General features: G+C 47.9%; 1 protein-coding gene across 1 annotated transcript in view; it reads left to right on the top strand.

Moving 5' to 3' along the window:
* DDX1 (DEAD-box helicase 1) overlaps window positions 1–25,618 on the top strand; it is a 103,034-nt gene that overhangs the window by 44,920 nt on the left and 32,496 nt on the right. The window lies entirely within an intron of this gene.

Genomic DNA, 25,618 nt, shown 5'->3' with positions numbered 1-25,618 from the left:
GGTAGGGGGTGGGAAAGGGGCCCCCTTTGTCGCACTATCTCAGCGCGGGGGGAAACAGGAGGGGGTTGCTGATGCTCGGGGGAAGGAGGATATCACCCTGTCTCGGGTCCCGCGGCGAGCGTCTCCTCCTCGACCTCGGTCGCGTTGCTGGCCTCTCCATCTGCAGCTCCCGGCACCGACGCGAGCACCCCCTCGTCCGCCTTCGCCGCCGTCACCTCTCCACAGCTCCGTCTACTCGTCCTGTCCGTCTCCTCTCTTGGCTCGTCCCAACTCTTCACTCTTGACTTCTCCCACTTCTTTCCAGCTCCACCGACGACTCTCTTGAACTCCGCACCCAACTACTTTACTGACGAACGCAGCCGTTTATATAAGCCCCGTGGCTTCGCTCTTTCACCCTTGACCCTCTGCCTCCGACTCTTCACCTCTCAAACTGGCTCCCCATTGGCCCGAGGAAAAGTGGGCGTGAATGCTTTTTGATCCATGAATTTGCATATAGCGACCGCCCTCCAACGCCCTGGAGGCGGGGCCAAATCGCCCCTCGCTCACCGATTGGACGGAACAAAAGTGGGCGTGAGTCGTTTTTGATCCGTTTTCTGCGGAAAGTCCGTGATGTTTTTGAATACGCTGCTCGGTGTGCGCCCTGCACGAGTCCAGTATCGGTGCCCACGAGTGGCGCGAGATGGTGTGGATGCGATGGTGGCGAGTTGTGACGGTAAAGGTCGTGGCTGTTGTTGTGAAGCGGCGTTGTGGTTGGTGGTTGTTGTTGTGAAGCGGCGTTGTGGTTGGTGGTTGTTGTTGTGAAGCGGCGTTGTGGTTGGTGGTTGTTGTGAAGCGGCGTTGTGGTTGGTGGTTGTTGTGATGGCTGTTGAGACGTGGTTGGTGGTGGTAGTAATGGTGGCTGGTCCAAAATAAAGATAGTAAAAGAAAAACGGCTATCCTGAAGAGTCGCAGCCCGACTGAATGACATTTATTCCCTCGAAACAACGGGTTTGGGCCTAACTACACATATACTTACCGAGATATCTCACCTAAGGGACCTGAATGGTGGTTTGTGAATTTCGTCAACCACAACACTACCCCCTCCCCTTTTTACAGACTCGTCCCGAGTCGTCAAATTTTCGTGTGCCATCATGTGTAGTTTTCCCCTCGTACATTTTACCTACGGATCCCTGAGTGCGACATTCATGGTATTCGTGTCCCCAAAATAAATAACCTGAGGGCTGAGTAACTACCGAAACAAACTCACTCACACGGACGACTTAAATAAAATTGCCGGCGCTAAGACAAACATGCCGGGGGCGCACTCATATTTACGGTACATCTTAACCTTAACTTACAAATTTTACACTAAACCATGGCCCAGGATCAATGAACTCTGCAAAAAGAAAGCAGTTAGCAGGGAGCCAGGCTGCCCGCATGCAGTCTCTGGCTCAAATAATGCAGGTGACAGGGAACGTGGCCGGCTGCTCACACGCAGTCCAAGGCCTTCCCTTTTGAACTGAACGCAGTGAACCACAACGGTGCATGGGCTGCACAAACGTAGTCTCCGTGCCAGCTCAAGTGGAACACGCAATGAACACAACAATGGATGGATGAATGGTTTGAACTGAAACACGGTGCACAGGCCGCCACTGCAGGCCCGTGTTGTAGCTGCCAACAGGGCAGTTCTTGCAGCTTGCAAACTGTTGCTTTCTGATCCTGGCGCACATGGCAATGAACAGGGGGGCAAGCAAAAATTGAACGGGGCTGGTGAACAGGGGCAGTGGGCATGGCATGGCAAAGGCAGCAGGCAAACACAGCCCGCAGAAGAAGGCCGCTGCAGGCAAACACAGCCGGCAGACGAACTGGCCGGCACAGGCCTTGAAGTACCACAGCTGCAGATGATCCGGCCGGCACAGGCCTTGCAGCAACACAACAGCTGCCGATGATCCAGCCGGCACAGGCCTTGCAGCAAAACAACAGCTGCCGATGAAGTGGGCCGGCCTTTGCCTTGCAGCAACGCAGCCAGCAGATGAAGCTGGCCCTTTGCCGTTCAGTGGAGGTTGGTGGAGGGAGTGCGATGGTGCTGGCCACTCGGAAGGCGGGCTCGGACCTACCCTACGGTCTCCCTCCCAACCTATCGCCTTTGCCTGTCACTGTCCACACCCACTCCCTTAATTTGTCCAAACCCCAATTTAGCCCCAACTTATTTTTTTATTTTTATGTTTTTACTTCCCCACTATAAATCGTCCCCTAACCCCCTTTATCCTCTTTGTTCGGCGAACCTATCCTGTCACCGAGCCTACTCCCAACCCCTACGTTCCCTTCCCGGAGGGGAATAAGGGAGAGCTAACGTCCTGTGTCGAGGCCCAACGAAGCCTCAGAATGGCCTCCCCAGAGTTCAGCGATCTAACCCAAAGTGGGTCCAGCGGCCCACAACGAGAGCGAGGGGATGGATGGTGCGGAGGGGTACATCTCCTAATCTACCCTAACCATTTAACTGTTAAACTACCCCGGGGCTTTCAACAAGCGCCTCTCGCTTAAACTATTGGTTCTAACAACCCAGATTCCCGTCGCCTGTGTTGGTGTCCTCACAATTTCGGGCCTCGCCCCCCAATTTTCTCTCCGTGCCCTCACACGGTCTCATGGCTGGGACACGTGGCTCCCTCTGGCAGGCACGACCCTCTGCCGAATCTCCCGCTTTGGCACCCCCGGGCACTACACTGCCTCCGAGCCTACCAGCTCCCTAACACCGGGGAGTGCCCCCCATGGCACCTCCCCTGAAACGCACACGTGGCAGGCTGGCTTCCCAGGCCCCTTTCCGAGGGTCACCCTTGCCCACAACACTGCCCACGCGGCTAATGGCGCCCCGGGCCCCCGCACCAAGCAGGCGCACCCGTGCCCACTACGCTATCCCGGCCCCATTGGCCCTTGGCCTACTACGGCCGACTAGCCTGGTGCCCGGGGTACCCACTCAGCGATACTCACCTTTCGCAGCCACGCTCCCAGCCCGTCAACAGGGCTCCTGCACCCCTCCAAACGGGTTTCGAGCCTACTTCCCCACCAACAACAAAACGACTTCCTTATTTGTTAATTTGACTAACCCACTAACTCACTCTACACTGACCCCGGGGTCCCTTGGGCGGGTGTCACTCCTCCCCCCAATCACTCATCGCACCATGCATTCCCCATTCGCTCCATTCACACAGACCCGCTGGCCTCACTCACTCATCATGTACTCACCTACTCTTCAACACACTCACCACTGAACTCTGCCATCCTTCTAACTACATCCCCTAACTAACTCGTGCTCCCATGTCGTCCCTTAAACTATAGCACGTTCCTTTTAACACTACGTAGCTAAACTACGTCAACTCTACACATCCACAAGTCTGTCACTGTCTCCAAATCTCTAAAAATCACTTTTACTTCCCAACCTAAATCTGGCTACAATCCCTCAAACTAATCCATTCCACGGACTCCATGAGGACTTACCCCTGCCCCATGAAGTCGGTCTAGCTAAGCTAACCCTTCCCCCTAACTAGTTTCCATCCTGTGCCCCGTCAAGGGGGTCTTCCACCCCTTGCCCTGGAATCCTGTGCACCCGAAAGTGAGGCTTGCTTTTTCTTTTTTTTTTTCTTTACCTGTGCAGCACCAGCGCGGCAACTCAGAGCTCGCGCACTTTGCACCTGCCCGTGACGTCATGCAGCTGCACGTGTTCCTCGTCCCTCCTTTGGATGGTACCATCCGGCAGGGATACCCCTCCTGCCGGATTTCAACCCCGCGTGCAGCCATGACGTCACCGTGCGCATAAAAAAAAAACACAAGCCCCACGTCTCGAGGGGTTCCCCACGCAAACACATGTGCTTTGCCCGTTGGAGCTTAACACATACGATCGCGTGGAGAACCCGTCCGGTCCAAATCCATAATCCTGCCTAAACTTTGCCCGTCCGCGGGATCGGCAAATCCACCGCGTGCGTTTCCGGACCGGGACTTCACTCTCACAAGCGAGCACGTGGGGGCCTCGTGCGTTGCACAGCACGGACCTCGTGCTCACTGCTGGGTGAACCCGGCACGGTCGCCGAAACAACTACAGCCGCTACTCGGCTTTCTTTCCTCACATGTCGCCGTCGTCGTCGCCATTCGACACACGCACACCTGCGTGTTACGACGCTCACACTCCATTCCATTACATTCACACCGGGAGACGCGGCTGCGTGCTCCCGCATGCCAACCGACATCTCCCTCACATACCGCTCTCTCACACACACGGTCTCCCTTGCATAAACCATACCACTCACACGTGGTGCTCCATTCACTCGCGGTGCCTCATCCACACACCGTGCCTCACTCACACACGCGGGGGCACTCACCCGCGGTGCCTCATCCACACTGGCCGTTTCATCCACACACACGGCCTCTTCCACACACGGTGCCTCATCCACACACGGCGTGCTGGGAAGCACGTACTCCGGCACCATCGCCACCACACCACTCACACACGGGGTCGCTTCCACACATGGGGACGCACTCACACCTTGCACCACACACACAGGGACAACCACACTGGGGATTCGTGTCCCCACAAGAGTCTCCGGGGCCTCTATACCCCCCAAGCTTTCCGTGCACCTGTCCACAGCACTCCTCCCCTCGAACTCGCAAAGCACTACCGAACTCACCTGGTCGTGATCCGCCTCAAGGGGGCATACTCCCTCCCCTCGTTCCTGGAGGAGGCTATCCCGCTGCTCGCACCGGGTCCCTGCACGGTCCGCCAGCTCACCCCCATTGTCCTCCACGACCTCTGTGTGTGTGTGTGCGTCACTTACCCCGTCTTCATCGTGCAGTCTTCCCTCTATCGTTCCCATCTCCCGCGTCTCTGCCAACTCTTCACCCTTTACCTCCCTTGTCTCAACTATCTTTATTTCCTTTGTCGTCACCTCGTGTCTCGTCTCACACGTTTTGGTCTCCCCATTTAATTTTTCCCTTTCGGTCATCGTCACGACCCTCGCCCAACACGCCCCCCGAATTATTTTTTCACCCACCTCCACCGCGGGCCTGTCAGCCGTTGCACCCCCTTCCAGCTCGTTCGCTCCCACACGTGGAGTCGCCATTTTTATCTCCCTGGTCACGGCCTTCATGCCCGCCTGCAGGCATCGGCCCATGTTCTGCATCTCACCCCGCAGCTTTTTCGTTTCTTCCTTCATGTTTGCTTCCATTCCGTTTATTTGCTTGTTCATTCCTTTCATTTCGTTTTTCATTTCATTTGTATTTGTATCCATCTTTTCGTTCATGTTCGCATTTATCTTTTGTGCATTGGCATCCATCTTCGCTGTCATTTCCGCATTCATTTTTGCCAGCATGGTGAATAGCTGGGCCATGTCGGGTGCGCTTGGGTGAGCCGTTTCGGCAGGGGTTGGGGAAGGGTTTTGGTGGAGAGGGGGAGGGGAGGTGTCATACACCGCGGCCGCTGCCGCACCCATTTCGGGCTCTGGGTTCAGTTGGGCGAGTTCGTTTTCCTGTACAACCAACATTTCCTGCACGCGGATTTCATCCTGAGCCATGGATTCTACACATTCTTCATCCATTTCTAATACCCCCGGCTCCCACTCGCCTTGAGACGCCATCTTGCTTCTCTTAAAGGGTTAATTTAGCTCGCTCGTAATTTGGAGGGAATCGGGGGTCGCTCCTCTCACCCCTGGACCGATTCCCGTGAATTTAATTGGAGACAGGAGAGCCCGTTTTCCCGTTCTCCAATACCAGTGCCGCGAGGAGGGCGATGAGTTTATATCCCACTTCTGACACCAGTGTTGCGGATTCGCGCCCGCCGGCGTGCGGACGGCCACGTAACTCGAATCGCGGCTCGTCGCCCACCGGACGGACAATCCAGTCGTGACCCTCTCGGACTAACGCCGGGAACTAGTCACGGGTGGACCTTTCGGTCTCACCACGATCGTGCCAATCGGCCCCCGCGTGGGATAGGGTTGCTCGCCAAATTCGACCTACCAAAGTACCCACACGGAGGGTAGACCGGGCGATCGCACCTCGCCGCAGGTCGACTTCGGACACGGGCCACTTTAAGCGACCCGTTCCGTACTATCGGGATAACCGAGCGGTGTTATTCGTCGGCCTCGACGGTTCGATTAATTATCGGGCGTTTTAGCCCACGACCAACCCTTTACGTGAAGCAAGATGGAGATTCAATGAAAGAAAAGACGAAGCGAAGCGGGAAAACAGTTCAACAATAAGCACATTTATTTCGCGATGAACGGAAAGCTCACATATACAATTCCACCAAAAGCACATGTAAAAGAAGACAATGCAATATTACACAAAAAGCAAATGCAACAATGCAGATCTAACCGACTACCGGGCACATGGCAACACTTGTACAATTTTACTTCACAGACGGCGCCGACAACACATATTCCCAAAGCAAAAGAAAAGAAACACCCTCCAGGATGAGGGGGGTAGACGGGCCTGGGGCCGAGACCGGGTCGGGCCTACCCGTCTGATGATGAGACGCGAAGTGGCGGTGGTGCCTCAACTCCGCGGGCCTCGCGGACAGTGTCTGGTAGGGGGTGGGAAAGGGGCCCCCTTTATCGCACTTTCTCAGCGCGGGGGGGAAACAGGAGGGGGTTGCTGATGCTCGGGGGAAGGAGGATATCACCCTGTCTCGGGTCCCGCGGCGAGCGTCTCCTCCTCGACCTCGGTCGCGTTACTGGCCTCTCCCTGTGCAGCTCCCGGCACCGACGCGAGCACCCCCTCGTCCACCTTCGCCGCCGTCACCTCTCCACAGCTCCGTCTACTCGCCCTTTCCGTCTCCTCTCTTGGCTCGTCCCAACTCTTCACTCTTGACTTCTCTCACTTCTTTCCAGCTCCACCGACGACTCTCTTGAACTCCGCACAACTCTCCTTTTCTGACGAACGCAGCCGTTTATATAAGCCCCGTGGCCTCGCTCTTTCACCCTTGACCCTTTGCCTCCGACCCTTCACCTCTCTAACTGGCTCCCCATTGGCCCGAGGAAAAGTGGGCGTGAATGCTTTTTGATCCATGAATTTGCATATAGCGACCGCCCTCCAACGCCCTGGAGGCGGGGCCAAATCGCCCCTCGCTCACCGATTGGACGGAACAAAAGTGGGCGTGAGTCGTTTTTGATCCGTTTTCTGTGGAAATCCGTGATGTTTTTGAACACGCTGCTCGGTGCGCGCCCTACACGAGTCCAGCATCGGCGCCCACAAGTGGCGTGGGAATGACGGTGATGCGATGGTGGCGAGTTGTGACGGTAAAGGTCGTGGCTGTTGTGAAGCGGCGTTGTGGTTGGTGGTTGTTGTTGTGAAGCTGTTGAGACGTGGTTGGTGGTGGTAATAATGGCGGCTGGTCCAAAATAAAGATAGTAAAAGAAAAACGGCTATCCTGAAGAGTTGCAGCCCGCATGAATGACATTTATTCCCTCTAGACAACGGGTTTGGGCCAAACTACACATATACTTACCGAGATATCTCACCTAAGGGACCTGAATGGTGGTTTGTGAATTTCGTCAACCACAACAATATTCTCACACACGAACTGTCGGCATTTATTTTAACAACGTTAAACTGCATCACTTGAGCAATGAAAATCAAATATGCAACGAACAGCAACCCATGAACCACATCACGTGTCCGTCTCTCGGTTGTCGTCGCGACGTAGCGATGACCTGCTTGTCATAGACAGTCGCGATCCGCGAACTTCTTGAACGCGACTGGCTCGCTGCAATTCCCCGCTGAAATCGTCTGAACGACACGGGCGCGCATTGCACCATGAGCGCAGCCGAAGCGCGAGAGCTCATTGCGGCTGGCATGGCTCCCGTTGCTCCAGAACCGTACATCATCGTCGCAGGAAGCAATGAACGGCCGCTCCCGTTGCATCGTTGCAGCTCCTGCCGCCAGAACCTCGCCCTCGGGTCTCGAAGGAGGCCTGGGCCCACACGGAGGTACGTGCCCCGAAGGAGGTACAGGTGCACCTGGAGGTACGAACTCCGAAACAGGAACTGCGAGCCCCTCCCCTCGCACCACGAACCGCGGGAGCGCAACCCACTGACCCTGATGGGCAACCAAGACGTGTGCCCCGCCAACCGCCGGCAGCGCTTCGCCGGCATACGCGTGCAATGCGAGGGTAGCACGAGTGGACTCAACTCGCCACCCGATCAGTGCTCCGATCATCTCGACCTCCACTGGCATTGGTCCTGTCACCGTCGGACCAATTGGAACCAGGTTCAACATTGGCAGCATCAGTGCCCCGATCATCTCAACCTCCACTGTCATTGATCTTGTCACCTCCGGACCAATTGAAGACAGGTTTAACATCGGCAGCATCTCCCGCTCCGGGTCACCGGGATCTCTGTACCCAGGCTGCAAGACTCGACCCGGGGCGTCAAAGTGTACGCCATGCAGCGAACACCGTACTGGTAGTAGGTCTCGACCCGGGACGTAAGCGTCGCTTCGCACACTGCCTTCCATGACCGTTATGATGGGCAATGACTCTCGGCACACACACCGTAGACGTCCCCGAGTGCTCAGACCGCCGTCCGATTGACTGCATTGCAACGCTCGGCCACGACCCGCGCCGAAGTCCGTGCGCGCGACCATTCGCGCCTGGAACCCCGCGCTGACCTTCGGACCATCTGCTGCGCACCGACCATCGAGACCCTGGACATTCCTCAGAGCTTGCGCGACGTCCAACGCTGCGTCTGAGCTGAACTTCATGCCCCCGTCCTTTAGCCGTGACCTCGCAGAAACCATTCCCGAGGCTTGCAACGCAGTAATAAAACGAACTCCGAGCGCGGCCGTCGTCCATTCAACGCGACCGTGCCCGCGACAATGAAGTGATACCAAATCACTCAGCAGCCGATCACGTTCCGTCGATAGCGAGGCGAGCAAGATCAATTTGCGCTTGCTTTCATCGTCCACATCATTCGCGTGGAAATAGCAGCCCAACTGTTCAGAAAACAATTCGAAGTCATCTCCGATGAAGACGGGCACGCGTCCTTGCGCCGTGCCCCGACCTTCTGCCATGCTTGAGCCCTCCGTGACGGCGAGACGCCTGGCCCCGAAGCCTGTGCGTGCGGCGCGCGAAACTCGCGATGCGCTCCTCCGGGACCCCGCCCGGTGTAGACCTCGAACCGCGCGGAATGCGCTGAGTTACTTGCTGCTGCGATTCAATAACCCAACCACTCTGCACACGCCGATCCGAACAGACTCGTCGCCAAATGTAATGTCGTGGTAAAGGTGCTCCAAGGCAGACACGAGCGGGGGAACAGCACAACCCTGCTTTATTGCCACGAGCGAGAGCGTGAGTGTACGTTGTCCGTAACTCCACTTTATTACGTACTCGATGCACTCTACAAGCTACACGACTTTCAGGCTCCGCAGGCCACAACGGCTGCAGCAACTACAACAACGCCTCAGGCGGCGCGCACTCATATATCCCGTGCAAGCACGTGACCACTCCTCCACCACGCTCCCCACATCACGCCCTGCCCCCGCAGGCCCACTACACCACAATTTCCACATATGTCATCCAAAATGCTGCCAATGGGCCTTTGTCAGTTTTCAGAACCTTTAAGTAAGCACTGAATATCTGCAAAATTCTGTTGCATGATTCATCCTTAACTGCAGCATCATAAGTTGCTACACATGTGTCATTACATAGCTTGTGGACTGCCTGGATAGTATGATTCAACTTTTCAAGATCTTCAACATGATTCTCTTCAAGCCAGTGTACAAAGGTTCTCCATATTAACCTCATAATTGCTTCCTAGGTGAAGTTGTTGAGACGCACTGCCCGGTTGTACTGCTTTCCTTCAAGGACTTTATTTATAGATCCTTCAGCAATGACTCCTGCTTCCACAGCCAGGTCACGTAGCCCAGCATCTCCAAATAGCTTGCCAATTATGGACAGAAAGTTGCACATCACATGAAAATTTCTGAGCATCAGAACAATGCTTCCATATTTACCTGGATATTTCCAAGCCACTTCGGTTGCTTTGGCATATTGAGTTTGATCCATTACTACTGCTATGTTTTGGAGATGAAGCAATTTTTGGATATTTAGTGACTGATACATAATTTCTTGAACAGTTGCCATTTCTGTAGCTGGGGCATTTATAGTTGGTAGGTAACCCACAGTGTCTTGTGAAATTACAATATCTCTTCTGGGGTTTATATTCAACCCAGTCCATGAAGCGATCGTTTGATTGTCAGTCTCTTGTTACCGTGCTATCATCGAAAGGTGATTCTTTTGTGAAGCTCTCAATGCTGCATTATTTTCAGGAAGGTCAGTCACTGGTAGTGATGGTGGTCCTTCTCATTTTCCAGAGATATAATGAGGAAGCTGTCTCTCATTTGGATAGATTGATCTCCTTTTGTCTTTCTTGTTTACTGTCATAACTGCTTTTTGTGGCTGACATGATGATGATGTTGGCTGAATGATTATGCCATTCACACGATGAGAAGTTCCAGCTCCACTCAGTACTTCCTCCTGTCTATCTATGTTGTCAAATGACAGTACAGTTGGGAGGAAAGAATGTATATTGGAAGGAAGAGGGAAATGATCATCTTCTGCACTCTTTAGCTTTTCAATACATAGTGCAGTTTCAATCTCCTCTAAGGCGGAGTAAGAAGATGCATGTCCCAGCCGGTTCATGAATTTGATCAGTTCCACATTTCCTGTCAGAGTCTTTATAACCCATGGAATCAAAATATGCTTTGAGGTGAATACTTTGCTTGCTGATACAGCTGTTACAATGTCTTGGGCAATGGACCATGAAAGCCTCTCATTACGGGAGGATGCTGCATTCTTACCATTAAGTAAGAGATTCAGGAACTGCACAAGACAATCAGGGAAGGATATGTATGTGATATCAAGTTCCTGAGGGTCAGGTTGCCAAGGCTGCTCTATGATTCCACATTTTACTTGTTCATGTAAAAGCTGGGCTACTTGAGTTATCATAGATTTTAGATCTTGCTGCTTCACAAGAATGTCATATTCTTCCTTTAACTGAACATAGTCAACTGCAATGGAGTCTACTGTCAAGTTGTCTGGCCTTATATATATACTCTGTGGGCAACTGTGAAGAAATGCAAAGAATCTCCAAACTCTGCATAGAGATTGCGTCGCATGTGATTTTTGGTTGCCTCTGTAACTTCAAACCCATTACTTTCCATGAAGCATACAACTTTGGCAGTGAGATCAGACAGTGCAACAATACGAGGGTTTGAGAAGACATCGGTACGGATATATTCACACACCTTGTTGAATTCAGCCCTCTCCTGTTTTTGGTAAGGATTGTCTGCACCACTGAATTCAGAAGAGATTCTTTCAGTTTGTCCCCTCGTATAGTTCCTGTAACATGTTTTGTGATAATGTGCTTCAGCAGCAACAATATCTCGAGCAGTAATATATAAAATTCTGTCATCCTGAAGCTCAGTTGCAATATCACGAATGGTTTTGTCAGCCCTTAGCTCAACTGCTGGCTTCATTTGTTCCCTGCTATTAGTTCCTTGAATGTATTTGCTCTTGCTTTGGCAAAAGATGCATATCGTATCGTATACTCTTGATTGTGTACTAGATGCTTGCCTTGTTGAATGTCTAGTCCTTAAAGAGTCTTGTTCATTTATGTACTCTTGTTTCTTCACATTTTAAAGTTTCTTTTTATGGGTGAAATTGGATCTGCAATCCCTGTGATATTTAATATTAGAAAAGTTGGTTTCACTGTTTTCAGCAGTATGGATAATTGGCTGAAAATGTTGAATCTCAGCAGCTTGGCACAGGGTTTTCCATGATTCTTCATCTCTGGGGGATGATAAATCATAAAGTGGAGATTTTCCCCCACATATAATGCATGTACCGCTCTCTGTCTTCAAACGTTTTGGCTCAACTTCATCTTCTGCCATGCTGATATGGTAAGTGGCGACAGGTTTCTGAAAAATTGAAAATAAATCAGTTCCAGAAGCTGCAATGATATGTTTTATCAACAATTCTATGTTATTTTAGAGGGCCTTACAGGGGTTTTCGCTTGGATCCCAAATATTTAAAAAACAGGACACATATGACAATATTTGGATGAAACAGCAATTTTAACAATGATAATGAAATATATTTTGTTGTTTATATCTGGTAATATCATGAATACCACAATCATTTGAAAGAGCACAAATCATGTGGCCTGTATATACATGTATTTCTGCAAATTTAGTACACGGTTTTATTTACTTAACTCATGGTTGGCACTTTTGGCTCCCAACAATAGTGTACTAAAGGGGTTGAACTGTGTAAAGGCCCAGTCACACCTTGACGTTTTAGCCAACGTATGCCGATTTTTAATTTTTTTTCTAAAACGCTGGCACACGTTGAATACGTTATGGGTAAGTTTTGATAACATTGAGAGCACGCTGAAAAACACTGCCATACGTCGTTGTACGCTGGCTTTAAACGTTGTACTTTTCGGTTGTCCTCAAATTTTTGCATGCTTGAAATTTCACGACGTATGCCGGCGTATGACTCACACGTTCCGCTACGCTGGCCACAAGTTGTATGCACGGTCTGCGATCATTGACAGACGTCAACACATGCTAATTGTAAGTTAATCATAAGTTGAGATACGCCGAGGTAATGTTTAGCGTACCTGAAACTTATTTCTAACCTATGATTAACGTGTTGTTGGCATGTTACGCGATCGTTGCCACACGTCGACAGACGTTACTTTTAAGTTACTCATAGGCTGAAAGACGTCGGTATAATGCTTAGCGTGCCTGAAACTTATTTATAACCTATCAGCTACAAGTTGCCAACACGCTACGCGATCGTTGATACACTTCGACACTCCTTGCTTGAAAGTTACTTATACGTCGAATCATGCCGAGTGATTGTTTAGAGCAAAAGAGGCTTTTATCAAACCTATGAGTGACGTGCTTTGCACCTGTGTGTAACGCACCTCCGGCGCATACTGGCATATGTGGACGTATTTGACGTTTACCGGACGACTACAGAACTTAACGAACGAGTTCCGAACCTACAGATACTAGATAATGATGTAATGGCAGCGACTAGGGGAATTGGTAAATAAAAAGGGGTTTCACAGGAGGAACCCGTCAGTGTTGCAGACTACATAGCGAGTACATGTCCATGACATTACGAGAAATGGAGTATCCGGCACCAATGACACTACAATACCTACCTGTCCTCCAACATCAGCATACCCTCATCGATTTGACACTGCACCAGTTGCGTGCCAATAGAACCGAGAAAAGAAGACGTGAACGGAGGAGAAGGCACTAGGTGACACCATGGATCGGGAGGCGACGGCATTTTGGTTTGTATAACCAGCTCATGGTGGAACTCCGTAAGGAGGACCATTCACCCTTCACCAACTTTCTCCGCATGGCCCCAGCGATGTTCGACGAGCTGCTGGCTAGAGTGGGTCCACGGATAGCAAAGCGGCACACCTTCTTCAGGGCTCCGCTTAAGCCTGGCATGAGGCTGGCACTGACTTTGCGTCACCTTGCCTCTGGAAGCAAGTATCACTCGATGAAGTTCGGATGGCGGGGCCCTCATAACACCCTGTCCCGAGTGGTAAGAGACGTCTGTCAAGCTATTGTTGACTAATATGTGGATGAGGTGTTTGTTTGCCCAACAACTCCTGACGGTTGGCGCGTCATAGCCGACAAGTTCTACAAACGATGGAACTTCCCCCATACATATGGGGCACTTGATGGGAAGCACGTGGCCTGCCGCTGTCCTCCAAGGAGTGGATCACTTTTCTACAATTATAAAGGATTCTACTCCATTGTTGTTCTGGCGCTTGTAGATGCTGACTACAAGTTCATTTGGGCAGATGTCGGCGGTGCTGGATCCGCATCAGATGCGCAAATTTACAATGACTCTGAGCTGAAGGAATGCGTGGAAGACGGTACCCTTGGCTTCCCTGACCCTGAGCCTCTTCCAGACGACAACGAGGACGTACCGTACTTCTTCGTCGGTGACGATGCGTTTTCCATAAGACCAACCATGATGAAGCCATACAGCTTCCGGGGTATGAATAATGACCAGCGCATCTTCAACTACAGGCTTAGGCGAGCGAGGAGGGTGGCAGAAAATGCATTCGGCATTTTGACGAACAGATTCCAGGTTCTGCTTAGTGCAATGCAGCATCAACCCTCCAATGTGCAGGTCATTGTGAAAGCATGCTTGATCTTGTACAACCTCTTGCGGACAAGGTAATTCATGTTTACATAGCATATGTTATACAGTATAGAATGCAATAGAACTTTTAGCGTATCCTTCGAAAAATGTTATGACTTACCTTCGATGTTATATGTATCATTATATTATTTGTTATTGTACAGCGCATTTGAATACGTGTTTTTATAAAAGGTGCGCTTTATAAGTAAATAAAATATAATTTGAATCCAAGGTACCCCGGACTACAGAACCCACAGCTTGACCGGGAAGACAATGGGAAATGCGACGTTGTTCCAGGAGCATGGCGAGAGGGACGCCACTTGGAGGATACGCAGACAGCTACTGGTAACAACACTGCCTCCAAGGATGGGAAAAAACAGAGAAATCTCCTAAAGCACTGGGTCAACTCCCCAGCTGGCACAATTTCATGGCAACAAAAAATGCTATAGATATGTGTTAATGCAAAAGTTCATGCAATAAAGGACCACAGAGGCAATAACATTCCTCTTGAAATGAACATCGTTTCTGTTATTTATTACAAAGGACAAATACATAAGGAAAGACACCAAAATGTATTGGCTGCTCTTCCAGCACCCTTTTTCAGGGAATTTCCATGACTGCCTTTCCCAAAATCCTTTGTCAAGCTAAACAGCTAAACCACTGGAAGGATTCCTATGAAATTTGTTATGTATGCCCAATATATGTGTGAATCGTGTTCTTTCCAATAAAGCACCACGGGTCCTATCAACGTCTTGCCAACGGCCCCTTAAAATTTTCCGAAAAAAAATAACTTAAAAAATAAAAAAAGATTCTGTGCGCAATCTATCTATGCCCCTTTCATGCCAATTTATAGCCTTAACCCCCAAAAGGGCAAGGAGGATATAGGTTATGGCCCAGTACATTTCTAACAATTCAGAAATGCTAAATTGTTAATATGTTGAAGAAAAACATTTTGCTGTTCATGGCACTTGGGTGAATGGTGTGTAATGTTGTTCTTTTGTGCACAAAATTTAATGGTTGCTCTGCACACCTCCGTTGCTTTGGAACAGCTCAAATACTTTATCGAAAAACGTATAGTTATTGTGAACTGTGCAAAATAAAAAAAAACACCTCCAGGAGTGGTGTTTGAGCGATTTAGCACGTTCAATAGAAATGATTAAAATTTCCGAGCACCAGCGTCAAAAAACATAGGTGAGTGACAGCAATTTAAATCGTTCATTGTAAACAATGAAAATAGTTGAGTGGTACCGTTTAAAAGTCGTTGAGTGTAAAAAAAAAAAAAAAAATCCAATTGTTGAGCGCAAGCGACTACTTTCAATAGGCTATCGTTGGGCATAGTTTGTGAACGCCGGCTGCACGATAATTATTCGTTGGTATACCGTATCTATAAGTTATCGAAGCGCTCTATGCACATTATTAGTTCATTGTGCATTTGTCCAACCCGTTATGAATAGACCTAAATCGTAAAAACAAGCTATAGCTCATTGTTGAAAAAGCCCCATAAAAAAATTAGCCACGAAGAACTTTGAACAATGGTGCAAAGATGTCTCCTACCCATGGACACGCGGACGCAAGGAGGATCCATCATAACCCACACCCTCCCCCTCACACTCACTTACTACTGCCAACATGAACAAACTACTACTAATACTGATACTGATACTGATACTGATACTGTTACTGCTGACATGGACATCGACTCAAAAAGGACTCGAAAACACTGTTGGGTTCCCCTTTTATGAACACCATTTTTATATACCAATTCCCAAAATCGCTGGGAACACGTCTTTATATGGCAGTTGTAAGTTAGAAACACGTTCATTTATTTTTTTTGTCGACCGGAAGACGTCATTGGAATACGTCTACATACGTCAATGTGTGTTGGGACTACGTAAAGAATTGGTTCAAAGCACGTCAAACATAAGTTAGAAATAAGTTTCGCGTAAAAAAGACATTACCGCGACGTGTTTCGACTTATGAGTAGCTTACAAGTAGCCTTTGTGGACGTGTGTAAGCATCCGCATATCGTGTGTACAACTTATCCCCATCGCATGCGGAGCGTGTGTCATACGCCAAGTACGTCGTAAAATTTTGAACATGTTTAAAATTTCTTGACGTACTCGACTTACTATGACGTATGATAGCGGACTTTAGTGTTCTACTCACGTATACCAAATTTACTCATACCGTATTTGACGTGCGCCAACGTTTTAGACACATTTTTCTTCAGGCCCGGTCACACCTTGACGTTTTAGCCAACGTATGCCGATTTTTGAATTTTTTTTCTAAAACGCTGGCACACGTTGAATACGTTATGGGTAAGTTTTGATAACATTGAGAGCACGCTGAAAAACACTGCCATACGTCGTTGTACGTTGGCTTTAAACGTTGTACTTTTTGGTTGTCCTCAAATTTTTTCATGCTTGAAATTTCACGACGTATGCCGGCGTATGACTCACACGTTCCGCTACGCTGGCCACAAGTTGTATGCACGGTCTGCGATCGTTGACAGACGTCAACACATGCTACTTGTAAGTTAATCATAAGTTGAGACACGCCGAGGTAATGTTTAGCGTACCCGAAACTTATTTCTAACCTATGATTAACGTGTTGTTGGCACGTTACACGATCGTTGCCACACATCGACAGACGTTACTTTTAAGTTACTCATAGGCTGAAAGACGTCAGTATAATGGATAGTCCTTGCGTCAGCGTCCACGGCCACGGCCAGGACACTTATTTGCAGCATTCTTCAAACTTTTCTTCGGCATGACGAGCATGTTCACACTTCGATGTCTAGCTTGGCTATGATTCCAATTGTCCATCGGCAGCGTCTATTTAAAATAGTCGAGTTTGAGCGTTTTAACACGTTCAGAAGAAACGCTTCAAATTTCCAAACCCCAGCGTCAAAAAACAAAGGCGAGTGACAGCAATTTAAATCGTTCACTGTAAACAATGAAAATAGCTGAGTGGTACCGTTTAAAAGTCGTTGAGTGTAAAAAAATCCAATTGTTGAGCGCAAGCATCTACTTTCAATAGTGGGGTTTGAGCGATTTAGCATGTTCAATAGAAACGATTAAAATTTCCGAGCGCCAGCGTCAAAAAACAAAGGCGAGTGACAGCAATTTAAATCGTTCATTGTAAACAATGAAAATAGCTGAGTGGTACCGTTTAAAAGTCGTTGAGTGTAAAAAAAATCAAATTGTTGAGCGCAAGCGTCTACTTTCAATAGTGGAGATGCAGCCATTTAAATCGTTGAGTTTATCATTTAAATCGTTAAACGCAAGGACGATCCATCATAACCCACACCCTCCCCCTCACACTCACCTACTACTGCCAACATGAACAAACTACTACTAATACTACTACTAATACTAATACTGATACTGATGCTGTTACTGCTGACATGGACATCGACTCAAAAAGGACTCGAAAACACTGTTGGGTTCCCCTTTTAGGAGCAGCATTTTTATATACCAATTCCCAAAACCGCTGGGAACACGTCTTTATATGGCAGTTGTAAGCTAGAAACACGTTCATTTATTTTTTTTTGTCGACCGGAAGACGTCATTGGAATACGTCTACATACGTCGATGTGTGTTGGGACTACGTAAAGAATTGGTTCAAAGCTCGTCAAACATAAGTTTCGCGTAAAAAAAGACGTTACCGCGATGTGTTTCGACTTATGAGTAGCTTATAAGTAGCCTTTGTGGACGTGTGTAAGTGTCCACATATCGTGTGTAAAACTTATCCCCATCACATGCGGAACGTGTCACATACGCCGAGTACGTCGTAAAATTTTGAACATGTTTAAAATTTCTTGATGTACTCTACTTACTACGACGTTTGATAGCGTACTTTAGCGTTGTACTCACGTATACCAAACTTGCTCATACCGTATTTGACGTGCCCCAACGTTTTAGACACATTTTTCTTAGGTCGGCATACGCTGGCAAGATCGCCAAGGTGTGACCGCGATGTTGACACTTCCATTTCTACGGCAGTTATGATTCGAATCGTTGTGCGTCAGCCTTTTAATAGGCTACGTCATGACATCGTCGGCGATGCGTGCAACGCGCTATGCCTAAGTTAGACTATCGTTGGGCATAGGTTGTGTAGGCCGACAACAGGTTCAGCATTCGTTGGTATAAGTTAGCTGTAACACAACCTGTGTCCGTTACTAATGCGTTATACATAAGACCAAGTCGCAATGAATACGTCCGAATCTTTTAAAAAAAAACATCAAAAGTTCAACGTTAGCCAGCGTTTTACATAAATTTTAATACGTTGCCATCGCTGGCTAAAACGTCAAGGTGTGACCCTATAAAACTGTAAAGAAAAGTATTAAAAATGCAAAATAATAGGAAAAAATAATTGATCAAAACAATTAATTTAATTGAAAGTAAGTCAAAATATTAGATAAACCCTACTGAATAGTTGTTAATGAATTATATAGGTTCCCTGAACTGAGATTACAATGTTACAGTGATAATACCTGGACAAAAAAGACAACTCATGCGAGATTTGACTGTCGTGTATACGTTTCAATTCCTTGCTATGATTAGGACTCTATATCACTAATATTAATGTCAAATAACCAAGTCATGCATAAATACCTTGAAATAAGTAAACTTTGATATTTATGGTGATTTTTAGGTGAACAAGTACGGAAAAAAAATGTTACAAAACACCACTTTTTGACAACATTTGTGTTCATAAATAAAAAAGTAATTAACATTACTGAACAAAATACACCAAAAGATGCAGAATTTTATACTGAATCGTATGAATGTGACATCATGTGTTTATGTTAAGCCATTGTGGAGATATGGCTAATTTACTGACATATATCAAGGTCATTGAAAAGTGGCGGCCATTTTTAAAGATGGCCGCCAAAATACCATTTAGCTGGGCATGAGAAGCGTCCATCACACGATTCCATACTCTACAGACACCAAGGTAACTGAAAAGCATAGTGGCTTTTCGTCCCTCAATTTGGTAGTCAAATCTGGTCTGGCTCATGGACTACATGCTGACGCTGACGCTCACACTCACGCCGGGGGTATCGCTATAGCTCTCTTGTTCTTCGATCAGGCGAGCTAAAAATTGGTTGAATTGAAATCCTTATCCGAAAATCTGAAACTTCATACATCTCATCTATGACCCGTTGTGAGTGAAGAATGAAACCTATGATGTCATATCTATGCCAATAAACTACATGGCATAATTGGGTGCATGGATGATACAGGTATATGGACCATAATTGCAGTGGGTCATAATAGTAGCGTGTTCAGTTAATGAGGGTGCTTTCAGTCAGAATGAATAAAGGAGTGAGGCGAGACTATGCACACTACGAGTGCTGTTCATTTATTACTTCCGCCACTGAAGGTGGAAAGAGATTTTGTTTTCACCCCTCTCAGTCTGTTTGTTTGTTTGTTTGTTTGTTACTTGCGAAATTGAAGATTCACAAGTATGTTGGTTGGTCTGGTCTGTGATTCTGTCTGCCTGTCTATATGTTAATTGCCTACAGGTCACAATTTTAAACTGATCTTCACAAAACTTCACCAAATAGTAGAGTTCATCACAAGCAAGAAGCCTGTTGATTTTGAGGTCAAATGGACAAAGGGTCAACAGCTTTGTCAAATTTATAACATCATTAACTTTCATCCCATTGACTAGAAATTTGAAGAGGATTTGCATATTTGATCATTGAAGTCAACCACCAATTACTTTTAAGGTCAAATTTGTTTTTGGGATTTAGTGTGTGTGTGTGTGTGTGTGTGTGTGTGTGTGTGTGTGTGTGTGTGTATGTGTGTGTGTGTGTGTGTGTGTGTGTGTGTGTGTGTGTGTGTGTGTGTGTGTGTGTGTGTGTGTGATTTGTGGTGTGTATTGTGCATCTTTGAGGCTGCTCTGCACGACATCTTTCTTGCTGCTTGTGAAAATCCAAGATTTTTCAAGTACAGGATGATTTTTTGTTTTTTTATTCAAGAACCCTAAATAGTTCCCACACATTAAAGTCTACATCAGTTTGGAACCTAATATTTTGCGTAAATGTAGCCTCATGTTACAGAAAGATGTCACATGATCCATACAATTGATTACCTTAAATGAAATGCTGAAAGTGTCCAACACCATGTTGGTACAAATTCATTCTTCGAGGCATGCTCTCCGACACAGAGTGTTGCATTTCTTGGGGAATATTGCAAATTGTGACGCTGATTCTTGCTTTTGATTCACCAAGAATGCTTGGATTTGTGGGATACACAAGTAGTAGTACAGGTGTAGCATACGCTAGTCGATCTGTGACTTGCTACAGGTACCATGTAAACCTGTACTAACCTGTTCCATGGTCGGGTTGTCGGCGACGAAACGGTCTCCCCCACCAGGTTTTTTTGGTGAGGAGGGTGTACATATATGGACACCCAGCAGGATTAAAATCAAAACCTGGAGGATCTCCTTGTGAGCCAACGGCCATCCATTTCTGGTGCCCAACTGTCTGCCGACGTCTTGCAGTTGGGTTGCTTTTTCGGGGGGAGGTTGTGGCAAGATTTGCACTCCGGCCACCGTAAAACACTTCTTTCTGCAAAACCCACAAATGTAAGAAAATCTGAAAACCCACTCCTTGAGAGGTACCTCCTCTGCTGCTGCCTCTGCAGGGCAGCTCAACGGAAGACGGGATTGGGGCAAAGCCTTCAGGACACCCACTCTTTGATGATAGGAGGAAAAACACTGGGGAACCTTCCCTGGTTGGATTGTGGAAGTGTGTGTCGGAGTGATGCTGCTGTGTCGTCCACCAGATAGTGGTCTCCTTGGGTTAACTTGAGGTGGTCCCTTCGGGTAGGTGCCTGGAATGTCCCAACCCAAAGAGAGGATGATCACACGTCTCTGTTATCATCTGAGCTCAAGCATTTGAACATCAGTATTGCAGCACTCTCTGAGGATCAGAGACCAGATAGTGGCGGGACCATGGCGGCTGGTCACACCTACAATTGGTCTGGTCGCTCTGATGGTTACCATGCCAAAGGAGTTGCTGTCGCTGTGTCCATTAAGCTGACGCCAATGATAATTGAGGTAACACCGGTCAACGAGCATATTATGAGAGTAAGGATGCATCATTCTTTGGGTGTCATTTCCCTGGTCTCTGTATATGCTCCGACTAAGGGGAGTGATCTCACCGTGAAGGATGCATTATAGGCTGTGCTCGAGTCTGGTTGATCAGTGCCCCAGGCGAGATGCTCTTCTAGTCTTGGGGGATTTCATTGCATGAACTGGAACTGATAGGGATGGTTATGAGACACATGTTGGTCCCCATGGGTCTGGAACTTTAAACCAGAATAGCACTAAGTTCCTTGACTTTGGATGAAGTCATAGATTTAGGGTGGCTGGTTCATGGTTTCAGCACCCACAGGCTCATCACTCGATTTGGTATTTCAACGCTGGTGGTGTGGCAATGGTGATTGACCATGTGTTCGTTGATGGACACTGGATGATTATCCAGAAGTGCAGGGTCAACCGGAGTGCTCAGTTCCTCAATACTGACCACAGACTTGTAGCAACTTTGAAGATCAGGTCAGGTATGGGAGCATGTGCCGGAGCAGCATGTTGCTTCATCCACTTTCTAATATATATATATATATATATATATATATATATATATATATATATATATATATATATATATATATATATATATATATATATTTGTGCTTTTCTGATGTTTTGCTGAATGAAGGGTTTTATGGTGGCCAGAGTGCAAATCCTGCCACCAACCTCCTCATAAAAAGTAACCAAACTGCAGGAGGACGTGCACAGACACAGTTGGGCACTAGATGTGGATGGCCGTTGGCTCACAAGGAGCTCCTCCGCCATTTGACAGGTTTTGTTTTTAATCCTACAGAGTGTCCATATCATACACCCTCCTCACCAAGAAACTTGGTGGGGGAGACTGTTTCGTCGCTGAAACCCCAACCATGGAACAGGTTCATACAGGTTTACATGGTACCTGTGGCAAGTCAGAGATCTAATATGACTTGACAAAAACTCTAAAGTTGCAGCTTAAATCTAGGGAAATTGTACCATCCTCGCTGAGGTTAGATGTTGGCAAGCTCAACGATGAGAGGGTCGCTGAGGAGTTTGGAAACAGGCTGAGTTGTGATTTGGGGGGTCTGGGTGCTCTGGGGAATCCTGAAAAGTTGCGGAGTGCCTTCAAGACCACCATCCTTGATGTTGCCAATGGATATCTTGGAACTCACTGTAGGGCGAAGAAGAATTTTGTCTCTCAAGGGACACTGGATACCATTGATCAGAATCGCAGGGCTCGGCTTAATGGCAGAGCTGAGCTGTTCAGGGAGTTGAGGCAGTAAACTGTATGTGCGCTGATTATCTGTATCCCTTGCTCTTCGGCTCCTCACCGAATGCAGATGAGAGTTTTGGCAGGGGCTGCTTGCAGCCTATGTTGAACTCTGCGATGTGTTCGACTCAGTGAATCGGGATGCCCTCTGGAGGATTGTTGGTATTCGTGGGGTGCCACCAAAACAGTTTAATCTAATGTCTGAATTACACTCTGATACTGAGAGTGCTGCGAGATGTGGTGATACCATCTCCGACTTATTTCCAGTTGTTACTGGAGTTCATCAGGGGTGTGTCCTGGCCCCCACACTTTGCTGCGCTCTTCTGGACTGGATTATGGGGAGCATGTCAGAGAGATCATGCTGCGGTGTATCGTTTGGGAATTTCAAGATCTCTGACCTTGATTTCACAGATGATGCCGTCATCTTTGCAGTCTCGGAAATATACTTTTGGGGGCCTTCAAGGAAACCCCTTATGGGTTTCCTGGGTCAAAACTAAAATCTGCTTTCTGCTTTGCTGCTATCTTGTCTGTACTTGTTTGTGGTGAGGATGTTTTGTTCACAGAAAGATTCAATCACCTTGGTAGTGATATTCTTATCTCTGGCTGTGTGCCAGAGGTCAATTGACGTCTGGGTCGGGTCTGGGGAGTGAGCGATTCACTGGATAAGGAGGTGTGGCGCTGCCGGTACCTGTGCAGGACGAAAGTCCGGGTCTTCACGTCCTTAGTGATTCCCATCTTGCTCTATGGATGTGAGACTTGGCCTCTGACCAGGGATCTGAGATGGAGACTTCATTTCATTGATAGCAGGTCTCTTTGAAGAATCCTTGGCTATCACTCGTCGGACTTTGTGTCCAGCAAGCGGTTGCTGAGAGAGACTCAAATGGACATGTGGCTCGTTTTCCTGATGCTGATCTTGCTCACCAGATTATCTCAGCGAGGGAGCCTCATGAGTGGAGGAGGCCAATAGGCCAACCACATGCCTCGTGGTTGCAGCATGTTTATCAGCATCTCAAGGAGATGGTGATGGGCCAGGCATCTGCCTGGGGTATAGCTAGATGGAGGCCCCTGGAGTACCGGCTGAAAATAGACGCACCAACGTGATGCTCTGGCGCATGCTCCCATACCTACCTGACCTGACCGGACTTGAAGAGGATTTGCACATAAGGTCACTGAATTCAACAGCCAATTATTTTTGAGGTCGGCATCGGCTAAATGTCAAAAACTTAGGTGCTATTTCTAAAATCCTCAATTGAGGTCAAATTTGTTTTATGAACTTCACATCATATCATGCTGCGCACGACATCTTTCTTGTTCTTGTTTGTTTGTTTGCAAAATATTTCAAAAAGTTGTGGACTGATGAGGATGAAATTTTGTGGACAGACTGGAATGAATCGATTCGATTGTGCTGAACATCCGAATCCAGATCCGGATGTGAGAATTTTTTTAATTTTAAAGGTGATTCTTCACCATTGAAAGATGGGTCCAAAAACGATATATAGCATGGCATTCCAAACACAATTTGGGCCCGATATGTTCTACTGGATCAGGCATTGCATGGCGGAGGTATTCGCTTTACCGAGTGCCCTTGTAGTTAGAGATAGTTATTGCCTGACGCTTTTCAGGTGCAAAGTTAATTTCCACTTGTTACCGTTACCTTAAGAGTACTTTTGGTGCTTTAGCCTATTTCCGATCCTCTTACCTTTCAGGTCCTACCTTTCGGGCATCATTGACATCGACAAAGCCAGAAGTGCAAGCAAATAAGCATGTGACATAACTCAAGAAAATACTGTTGCCTCGATATTTTTGAGAGCTATTTGTTCTGCAGCAATTTATTTCAACATTGTTTCAGTAATTTATTTTAACACCAAAGGAGAAGGGCAATCTGAAGAGAGCAGCCAAAGGCGAAGCAAGAACAGTCGAGCAGGATTTGACAACATGGTTACTGAAGCTATTTGGACCCATCACCAGTGATGAAGCGAGGCTAGACAGAACTTTCCCTTTATTCAAAGATGTGAAAGATGCAAAGTCAAAAAGGCAGTGGATATGATGTGGTAAGGTGTGAGGACAGAGCGAGATTGGTTGCGTATATGAGGTGAAGAGGCAAACGCTGAGTTGAGACATTCTGCCTCGATGTTTTATTTGACTTTTACTATTAATTGGAGAAGAACTTTCGCACGCCCTCTTATTGATGCTACCATATACTGTTGCGAATCTGGAAACCATGAGCACACAGACACTCAGGTTCCTATAGCTCAGTTATTTTAGTAAGTATGTGTTTTATAAATAGCTTCCTTCCCCTTGTCTAATGGGTGAATAAATGTAAATGCGCTGTGAAGTTATTTTGATAGTTATGGTTTTTCTTTCGTTTATTCACAACTACAACAACGCCAGCATCGTTTCACCTTCACCTCGCTCTGCCCGACACCATTATCCCCATGCATTCGATCACGTACGAGGGCAGAGTTCAAGGAGGAGCATCACGGTGGCTCTCGACCAATGGGGATGCATCGAGTGACGTGACTGTCACTGGGCCAATCAGACTTCCCCGGCTGTGTGAGGGGCGCTCCATGTGATGTCACCACGCCACCTGGCCAATCGAAGGGCTTGCCGCCTGTTTTGGCCAGTGAGAGTGACGGCGGGCAATATGCGTGCCAAAACTGGCCAGTGACAGAGCGACGAGGGAATCTGCGCAGAAGGTCGTCCGGTGTAAAGAAGTGGGGAGGGCGGAGACACCCTCCACCCCCCCCCCTCAGCAGGGAACGAGGGAATAAGAGCGCAGACGGCTGGTCTGAGAGGAGAGATTTTTGCCACAGTCCTCATCGTCGGCAGTCCTAGTCGTCGTCCTCCTCCTCCGCCTCCTCCTCCACATGATCGCGAGCTTGGCGATCACCTCGTCTCACCTCAGCTGCGTTCGGCTGCGTTGGTCCGTCCTTCGGTGACCGGAGCTCCGGGAAGGAGTGGACGCCCAGCCGCGCGCTCGTGGCCAGGTAGCCAGCCAGCTACCCTGATCTTCAGCCCTACTGTCCACCGGGCTGGAGGTCCAATTAAAGACAATTTGGTCCGATTCT

The sequence above is a fragment of the Eptatretus burgeri genome, chromosome 1 (assembly GCF_056783735.1).
Source record: "Eptatretus burgeri isolate ZD-2024b chromosome 1, Ebu_testis_v1, whole genome shotgun sequence".
Lineage (NCBI taxonomy): Eukaryota > Metazoa > Chordata > Myxini > Myxiniformes > Myxinidae > Eptatretus > Eptatretus burgeri.
The sequence above is the reverse complement of the archived record's forward strand: the minus strand, read 5'-3'. Positions and strand labels throughout refer to the sequence as shown.